This window comes from Rosa chinensis, chromosome 1, assembly GCF_002994745.2.
Source record: "Rosa chinensis cultivar Old Blush chromosome 1, RchiOBHm-V2, whole genome shotgun sequence".
Taxonomy (NCBI): domain Eukaryota; kingdom Viridiplantae; phylum Streptophyta; class Magnoliopsida; order Rosales; family Rosaceae; genus Rosa; species Rosa chinensis.
Window position 1 is genome coordinate 1,652,996 of NC_037088.1, and position 10,259 is coordinate 1,663,254.

The following is a 10,259-nucleotide window of genomic DNA, read 5'->3' on the forward strand; positions in this document are numbered from 1 at the left end:
GCCATGCCTACCTCTGTGTAGGGCGGCGCTACGTCCTCTTGTAGGGACATCCTTCCTTGCAGGCATGTTTGCAGCATATCTATGTGATCTCGTCACTTTAATAGGGATCAAGATGAGACATAGTGGGGACAGACCAAGACAATTCCTGTCGTTCATGTTGAACATCTGTATTCTTATCTCCCCCTAATGATGGGAAGACTGTCTCATCAAAGTGACAACCCACAAATCTAGCGGTAATGAGATCGCCTGGCAAGGGCATTAAGTGGCGGACGTAGTTGCCCATTTGTCTGTAAGGACCTATCATAGAGCGCTGTGGCGGCGCAATTGGCACATAAGTGGCTCACTCAAATATGCGTAAGTACGATACTTGTACCCAGTCACTAGCTGTAACGCAGAGGTGCATTGAGTGGCGGTGGGTCGTAGACGAATTAGCATAGCTGCATGCGATATTGCATCACCCCAAGCAGATATAAGGAGATTGGCGCGCATTACCAATATCCGGACTATCATCGTAGTCGTTTCCGCAAGACCATTTGGGTGTGTACATGTGATGTTCAACATCAGTCCCATTGCAATATCCATCAAAAGTCTTTCGATGTAAACTCTCTAGCATAGTCAAATCCAATTAACTGAATAGGATGATCTGGGGAGTGAGTCCGTTGTCTTATGATATGTGCTAGGAGTGTAGCATAAACAGCATTACAAGTGGACAATGGCACGACACGTGACCAGCGTGTTTGCGCGTCAACCAACATCATGAGATATTTAAACGTCCGCAAGTTGGTTGAATCAATCCATAGAATCCCCATGGATTTGATGTAAGAACAAAATGAGTATTTTCATATCCTTTGCGTAGAGTCCACTAAAGAGACACATAAAATTCTCTAAGATGCGCCTTTATTTGCAATCGTTAGAGGTATTTGCAAAGGAACTCATCTCCGTTCTCTACATGCGTTTTCGCATGGAATCCGTTGGCTATTCATAGGGCAATTTTCCCTAAGAGCATAGAGAGTTTCTGTGACAGTAATTAAGATGCCATTTGGCAAGTGGAACTTGGGCTATTCCATGTCCTTGAATTAATACTGATGGCCCAGCCATCGTAGTCACAAAGTCATATGCTCAGAATCAAAATTGAGTCATAAAGAAAAGAACTCGAAATTTTATTCATAAGCCAACAAAGTACATCATTGTCTCTTAACCATTAGGAGAATCTAATCCAAATGCTAGCTAATGCAAAACAATGGTAGTCGTCTAACTTCTTTCGGTAATTCCAAAATAAATGTGACCAGGTGAGTAGAGAGATGTCGGTGGAGCAAGGCTCGCTTAAGTACCACTAATCTCAAAACCTTCCTAGACATCACACTTACTTTGGGTGAGCCTACTCTGAAGAAAGACTAAACCAATGTCATTTACTACAAAGTATATGGCAATTGCCTATTACATCTCTTGGAAAAATAAAGACTTAAACAGAATTGGCGATCTATTGATCCCAGCCAGATTTGTAGTCTCCAACCCTTCACTTTAGATCATCTTCTTGATCTTCTTGTTCCACATAGTGAGCTTCTCTTGCTTCACAATATGCTTTGTAGGCGGTGACAAGTTCTTCACGAGCTCTACAAATGTGTGCCCAATGATCAGACACTCCACATCGAGAACATACATCTCTTTGCTCGAACTCCATTGATTGAGGCACTTTGAAAGCGTCATTTAGATGGCTCTTAGTATTGGTGGCGCCACCAACATGGCCAGAGGCGTTGCCTCCCTCTCTCTTTCCACGTTTACCTCTTCGTTTCCGTGTTCGCCTATTTTGGCGGTTACCTTCCCAAGTAGAGCGATTATATGGATCAGAATGTCCAGAAGTATACCTAATATTAGGGTTTCGCTCTTGGCGCCCTCTCTTAGAGGTGCGACTATAATTGGATTCCGGAATATGCTCTGTTTCCACGGATCTCGAATTATAGTTCTTCACAAGGATATTGTCATGCTTTTCAGCTACATTCATAGCTCCAATGAGCTCATGAAACCTTGTGATCCGTCTTGCATTAACATCGATTTGATAGTTCTTAGCAACCATCAATACAGAGACGGGGAAGGTAGAGAGAGTCTTCTCAATCAACATCGCATCTGTGATCTCTTTACCACAGAATTCCATTAAGGATTTAATGCGAAGTGCTTCCGAGTTATAGTCAAGAACTGACTTGAAATCACAGAAGCGGAGGCTATGCCATCTCACTTCTAGGTCAAGAAGCAAGAAGTCATGGACGTTGCCAAATCTTTCTTCGAGTGAGACCCACAGCCTTCTGGGGTCTTCTTCATTCATATACTCGTACTGGAGCGAATCATCCATATGACGAGTCATTAGGATGATGACTTTCGCCTTATTTGCCTCTAAGGCTGCTCTATTTGCTTCCAAAGCTTGAGCTTGCTCAACAGTTATCACGTCCTGGCTAGGCTCGAGAATCATATCCAAGATTCATACAGCCTTGAGATGCTGGCGGATATCACGAACCCACCTGTGATATCCAGAGCCAGTTGTTCCCAATGGAGCAAAGTCCAATTTGTTCAGGTTACTCATCGAACAAGAAATTAGGGTTAGTTTCGGAGTGAAATAGGCTACCACAAAAACATATGAAATTTCTAAGCGTAATCGCTTCCAAGAAATTAGGAATTTCCGAGCGTAGTCGCTTCCAAGAAATTCGATTCCAAGAGATATTGGATTAGATCGAAACAATGATGTAAGTGGTCGATCATAAATTCTCTACAAACTCTAAGTTTGGAGATCTCAACAAGCTCTAAGCTTGGAGTGAGCACGAACCCCCACAGTTCGGCTTAATTTGGTCTCCCCTATAATGAAGAAAGGGGGGTAGAAGAAGGGAGGTTGCAAGTCCCCGAGAAAAAGAAGCGAAAAAGAATTAAAAAAACTTCAAAAACGGGAACTTTTAGTAAACCATACCTCTTAGGATTGCAGAGCGTATTCGATCCTTATTGTAGGATTGCAGACGAGCTTCAGTCCTAGGCGAATCAAACTTGTTGAAATTCGGAGCAAATTCGCTTCTGAACAGCTCCCACTCCGATTGATGTACATGTCTCAAAAAGACTCCAATAGGGCTTAAATTTGGACGTTAGATAGAAGAGACAGACTTGAACAACTTTGATGAAGGAAGAATTTTGATCTGAAGTTCTGAACTAGGCGTTTCGGGGCTTGCAAACTGACTGATATGCACAGGAACGAGCATGCTGAACAGCTCCCACCTCGAATGGTGTACATGTCTCAAAACGACTCCAATAGGGCTGAAATTTGGAGGTCAGATAGAAGAGACATAGATGAACAACTTTGATGAAGAAAGTATTTTCATCAGAAGTTCCGAACAAGATGTTTCGGCGCGTGAAAGCAGACTGATCTGCACAGAAACGAGCGTGCTGCTGTGTTGCAGGGGGCAACAGGCGTGCGGCAATGCTGCAGGGGCAGTAGGCGGCACACAGGTGCGCAAGGGCTGCAGGGGCAGCATAGGGCATAGCTAACAAGGGCTAGGAGCTTGCGGCAGTTTTGGTGAGAAGAGTTTTCGGGTTTTTTTTGTTTTTAGGGCTAGGGTTAGGGCTCGTGCTGATAACGTGTTTTAGGGAATCAGAAATTGAGAGATAATCGTTGTGTATTCTCATTGATAATAGGGGCCTCTTTATATAGAGGATTACAATGCATAGAGATAGAATCATACAAGGAAAGAGAATCTCTAGATTCTTCTAATTGAACCCTATTACCACTAGATCAAGTAACCTAGAGTTTGGATTAAACACAAAATAGAGATATCCTTAAACAATAACAACACATTTTGGGTAAATTTTTGTGTTCATTCTGCACGTTAAATTTTTGGGTTAAAAAGCACTGCAAGTATTTTCGAATACTCAGTGTGATGTAGTTGTGACACTACACGGTTTTACCAAATAGCCACCGCCAGTTGCTGAGAAGGCATTTGCCTACTCTTTTTCTCACTTCAAAATCCAAAATTTCCAATCTCCCCCATTTTCCATTATCAAAACAGAGAACCTCTCCTCTTTGCAAAAACCCTAATCTCCTTTGAATTGCAATTTCTGGGTTGACTCGTACAACAATTTCATTCTAACATGGTCAGCTCTCTCTTTCTGTCTCTCTCTCCCCCTCTCCTTGTGCTTCCTTTAAGAAATGCGAATGTCTCATCTTAAACCCATTTACCCAGTGTTTTTTTCACTTTGAATTGAAATCTTAGTGGGTACTCTTAATTGAAGCTAATTTTGGTTTGATAATGGTTGTGAATTCGTCTATTGGGTTTTATCCTGCTAAATTATATTTCTTTTATCAAACCCAACATTGCAACAATTGGATAAAGCTCAATGGAGAGGGTCAACGTTGCCCCATGAATTTTTCCAATGTTTTCATTTTGATGTATCAAGAAAGAATACTTTTTAGATTTTACTCCTATAGAATTGAAGCTGTAGTTTTGAAATCTGCATTTCATTTACTTCTACCTTTCACCACTTGAATATCACTTGAATTTTCTGACTTCTGATCTTAGGATTATCTTTACATGTATAAAGATCGATATTTTGATGTCTGAAAGAAGAAAAGAATGGTGTTTTAGGTTCTTACAATACCAACTGAACTCAATTATGATTCTTTGAATGGTCGTAGCTTTCGATATTCCTAGTGTCTGGGAATTCCTCTCACTAAGAAAAACGAAAGAAAGATGGATTGATCATTGATGATGCTTGTACATGCATGTCCATTTGCAAGCATAATTAGCTATAATGAGCCACGCTCATGGTACCACCAGGGGTACCAACGCCCACCATATGGGTGACTGGCGTAAAGACAGTTAGCCGGGTTACCGCCTGAGCCCCGGATCAACCCCAAAGCACCGCCGACGCGCCGCCACGCGCCGTGTCAAGATGGCATCAGAAGCTACTGAAACTGGGAACTGAAGCACCATCAGTCCCACATCGAAAACAAAGAGAAGATCATCCTCTTCCTCACCTATAAAAGGTTCTCTCCTCTCTCCTCATTAATGACGCATTCAATACTTACCTACTATTACTTTGTCAACATAAATACATTGACTAACTTAGGCATCGGAGAGTTGAAGACCGCCCGGCGCGGTCTCCCTCTGACGCCCATTGTATTTTATTTGACAGGTAACGGGAACCACTCACAACAAAGGTATCGATCCGCCTGCCGGATCAGCGTTAACTAAGGTCCAGCTACCGCTAGACTTTTAGACATTAACATTGGCGCCGTCTGTGGGAATCCTTGAACAGAAGGTCATCCCATCACAGTTACCATGACTAACGGTAGCGGGGGAAATATCGGGGAGCAGGCAGACCAGTCCGCCGTTCCCCAACCCGTCCGCCCAGCGGTAAGCATCAACCGCGCACTATTCAACACCCCGGTCAACCCAGGCGGTGAAACAAATCCAAGCAGCAGCCGTCCCCCAGGTCAGGACCTCGCCGCCTTGTATGAACTGGCGCTGGCAGACCTCCACAAAGCAAACAGAGAGCGCGAGCAGGAACGCAAGGAGAAGGCGGAGGCCCAAAACCAAGTGGCCACGCTGATGACACGTTTCGACGAGCTAAGGCGAACGCTGGACGCAAACGCCAACCCTGCACGAAGTGAGCAGTCACACAGCACCAGACACAGCCGGCCTACCGCTGGTATAGGACCCATCGTGCAAATGCAGGTACCGCTAAGCCCACCTGAGCTGGCAGGAATGGGACCACCCCCTATCCCACAACTGCCGAAGCAGGAGGCGGAGTCATCGCTGCGCACCCACCACTCGAGGACTAGAACAAGGACTGAGGGTAATCTACCCATTCCCGGGCGGGGGTTCGCTCCCCGGAACGCCCGAGCGGGCCCCGCTGGCGACGCAACCACCCAAATTTTGGAGAGGATGCAGCAGTTAGAACGGAGATTAATCCTGGCGGAGGCAGGCACCCCAGCGCCAGCCCCAAACCCACTCTTCCCGTCCAGGCCAGGCCCATTCACCGCCACAATTTTGCAAGCCGTCAGACCAGCGTTTGCAAAGACCCCAAAAATGTCACATTATAGCGGTAAGACCGATCCCTTCGTCCACATGGACACGTTCAAGAAGGTCACCAACAACAAGGGATTTGATGACGCCACCCTGTGCCACTTGTTCAGCGAAACGCTGGATAGTGAGGCAATGAGTTGGTTTTTCGAGTGTCCGCCAGGCTCCATCGACTCATTCCACGCATTATCTCATGCTTTCCTCTCTCGATTCATCTTGTTGTCCGCCGGTCATCACAACACGAGCCAGTTGTTTGGCGTCAGACAGGGAGGGGACGAATCATTGAAGGCATTCGTCACAAGATGGCGAGCGGCAGCATCTCAGTGCCGCGATCTCGACAAAACAATGGCTTCGGCGGCTTTCAAGCAGGGATTCCTCAAGGGACCATTCCTATATCACCTCAACTACAATCATCCAAATGCGGCGTATGATCACCTTATGAGTGAGGCGGTCATTCATGCCCAGGCAGAGTTTATCACATATGGAGAAACCCCACCGCCACCAGCAACACCAACAAAGTCATCTCAACCCTCCTCCAGCCATCAAGAGACCGCCAGCAATGCCCCCACTGCACCGCCAGCTGACAAGAAGAGGGAATGGCAGCAGGGCGGTTACCAAAGCAAGAGGCAGAAAGACAACCACTACAAGGGCAACCGCCAATCCCAGGGGACAATCGCAACAAGCAGACGGAATCCTCTCAGCGGTATGCAGTGTTCACCGTCCTCACAGCCTCGTACGAGGAGATTTACAATCAGTGCAAGGATCAGATACCACCGCCACCCTCGCCGAGATTCCCCAAAAAGGGTAAGCCAAGAAACACCGGCATGTGGTGCAAGTACCACGAGGACAGCGGTCACAATACCAACAGTTGCAACGCTCTCAAAACAACCATTGAGACCCTATACCGTGACGGCAAGATGGATCAATTCAAGGTGCGCCAACCGCCACCTGTGATTGCCAACATTGAGCCACTGGGCCGCATCAACACCATCGACGGCGGGGCTCCAATCACCAACATGTCTCACAGGGCAAGAAAGCGTTACGCACGCGCCAATCACCCAAAGGAAGTCTGTAACATCCGCTACGAGAGATCCACCAAACTCCCAAAGTCTGGTTGGGAGCCCATCACCTTCTCAGAGGAGGAGGAGCGAGGAGTACATCTACCCCATGACGACCCATTCCTGATCGATGCCATTCTCGACAGATGGTCAGTAGGAAGAATCTTGGTGGATAGCGGATCTGCTGTCAATGTCATATTCAGCGGTTGTTACAACAACCTTAAGCGGAACAAGAAACTACTACAAGACCATGAGCCATTGCTTAGCTTCTCCGGCGATATCACTCAGCCGCTGGGCTCTGACTACATGCGGTTAACCATCGGCTCCAGTCCATGTATGGCGGAGGTACATACCGAATTTATAATTGTGGACTGTTTCAGTTCGTATAACGCCATCATAGGACGGCCGGCACTCAACAAGCTCAAATGCATCATCGCCGGATACATGCTTCTCATGAAGTTCCCCACACCCAACGGCACAGGCTGTGTCAGGGGAAGTCAGCAACTGGCACGAGAATGCTACTCTACCACCATTGCGCGGTCAACCCGCCGCCACGAAATCCTAACGGTAGGAAATCAGGCACCGCCACCAGATATCTTCGAGGATCCTAGGGATGAGGAGGAGAAATACGTAAGGAAGGAACCGGTCAATCCTGAAACATCGTTGAAGGTCATCAGCATCTCTGACGAGCACCCAGAGCGGACAGTCCGCATAGGAGCTCAGCTAGACCCAGAAGTAGCCGCAGAACTCACTCAATTCCTGCGGGACAACGCCGCCGTTTTCGCATGGTCATATGCGGACATGCCAGGTATCTCTCCCGAAATCATCACACACAAACTAACCATTAAGCCATCCTTCCATCCCATCAAGCAGAGGCGAAGGGCCTTCGACGAGGAGAAATACCGCGCCATAGGAGAAGAGGTCGCCAAACTCCAGGGCATTGGATTCATCCGCCAGGTAATCTATCCCCAATGGATCTCCAACCTGGTCATGGTCAAGAAGCCTAGCGGCAAGTGGCGGATGTGTGTCGACTTCAAAAATCTCAACAAGGCGTGCCCAAAGGACAGTTTCCCTCTCCCACGCATTGATCAGCTGGTTGACGCAACCGCCGGGCATGAACTCCTCAGCATGATGGACGCTTTCTCCGGCTACAATCAGATCAAGATGCATCCCAGCGATCAGGAGTGTACCACCTTCACCACCGACAAGGGCCTCTATTGCTACAATGTTATGCCTTTCGGTCTGAAGAACGCCGGAGCAACTTATCAGCGGCTGATGAATGCTATGTTCGCTGAACATTTGGGCAAGATAATCGAGGTCTACGTGGACGACATGTTGGTCAAGAGTATAAAGGCCAGCGGACACGTGGCAAACCTCAAGATCATAGTTACCATCCTCCTGGCCTATGGCATGCGCCTCAACCCAGAAAAATGCTTCTTTGGCGTCACCGCCAGCAAATTTCTGGGTTATATCGTCAGTGAACGAGGCATCGAGGCTAACCCGGACAAGGTGCAGGCCATACTCGACCTGGCAGACCCTGAGTATAAGGTACACGTCCAATGCCTCCAAGGCAAGTTAACCGCCCTCTCTCGATTCATCTCCAGGCTCACTGACAGGTGTGCCCCATTTTTCAAACTCCTCAAAACAACTCACAAGAAAGTCATCAACTGGAACCCAGAATGTCAGGCGGCGTTTCAGGGCTTGAAGGATTACCTGGCGGCAGTCCCACTACTCTCTATCCCTGTGCAAGGAGAGACACTGTTCATATACCTAGCGGTATCGGTATCAGCGGTGAGTTGCACCATTGTCCGGCGGGAGGGACAGGACGAGCTCCCAGTTTTCTACGCCGGCAGGGGCATGAACGGGGCAGAAACAAGGTATCCACCCTTAGAGCAGCTAGCTCTTGCACTCATCGTTGCCGCCAGGCGCCTCCGCCAGTATTTTCAAGCGCACACAATCCACGTGCTGACCAATCAACCACTGAGACAGGTGATGCAGAACCCTGAACATTCAGGGCGCCTCAGCAAGTGGGCCATCGAGCTCAGTGAATTTGACATAGACTACAAGCCAAGAACCGCCATGAAGGGTCAGGCGGTAGCGGACTTCATCGCCGAGCTCACTGAGCGTCAGCCCAGTCCCAGCACGGAGAATGAGCCCGGGACGGAAATGGTCACCGCTAAGGAGCCAGCTCCCCTACAATCAGATTGGAACCTGCATGTGGACGGCTCCGCCAGCGCCAAGGCCAGCGGCGCAGGAGTCATCCTCACAGGCCCTGGGGGGCTGAACGTGGAATACGCACTAAAATTCAACTTCAAAGCCTCCAACAACATGGCGGAATACGAAGCACTCATTGCCGGCCTACTCCTCGCCATCGATTCAGGGGCTGACAGCGTCAACATCTTCAGTGATTCCCAGTTGGTCGTAAATCAGGTCAATGACAGCTTCCAGGCCAAGGACCAACAGTTAGCGGCATACTTGGGGTACGTTAAGACACTCCTCAAGAAATTCAAATTTCATAACATCACACAAATCCCCAGGGAAAAGAACGCCAAGGCTGACTCACTGGCAAGGCTAGCAACCGCCCAGCCACATCAGAGTCCAGCGGACACAAGAGTGGAATGTCTTGACAAGCCAAGTATCACAAAAACCCTGGCGGAGATCTTTAACATTGAGGTCAATACCAGCTGGATGGACGAAGTCATTGAGTACAAGCGCAACGGCACATTGCCGGGCGACAAAGTTAAGGCGCGACAACTCCAGCGGAGGGCAACCCGCTACAACATCCAGAACGGCAAGCTGTACCGCCAGGGATTCACCCATCCCAACCTCCGCTGCCTAACCCCAGAGGAGGGAAAGGTCGTTCTGGCAGCAATTCATAGCGGAGAATGCGGAAACCATTCAGGCGCCAGATCCTTAGCCAATCGCACTATGCGACAAGGCTATTTTTGGCCTACTCTCGGCGACGATGCCCGCCAGGTAGCAAGATCATGCCACAAGTGCCAACAATTTGCTGACATCCTGCATGCACCGGCGGAACCACTATCGGTCATCGTCGCCCCATGGATCCACTCAACTTGGGGCCTGGATCTGATGGGAAAATTTCAAACCGCCAAGGGCCAGTTCAAGTACATCATAGTGGCTATCG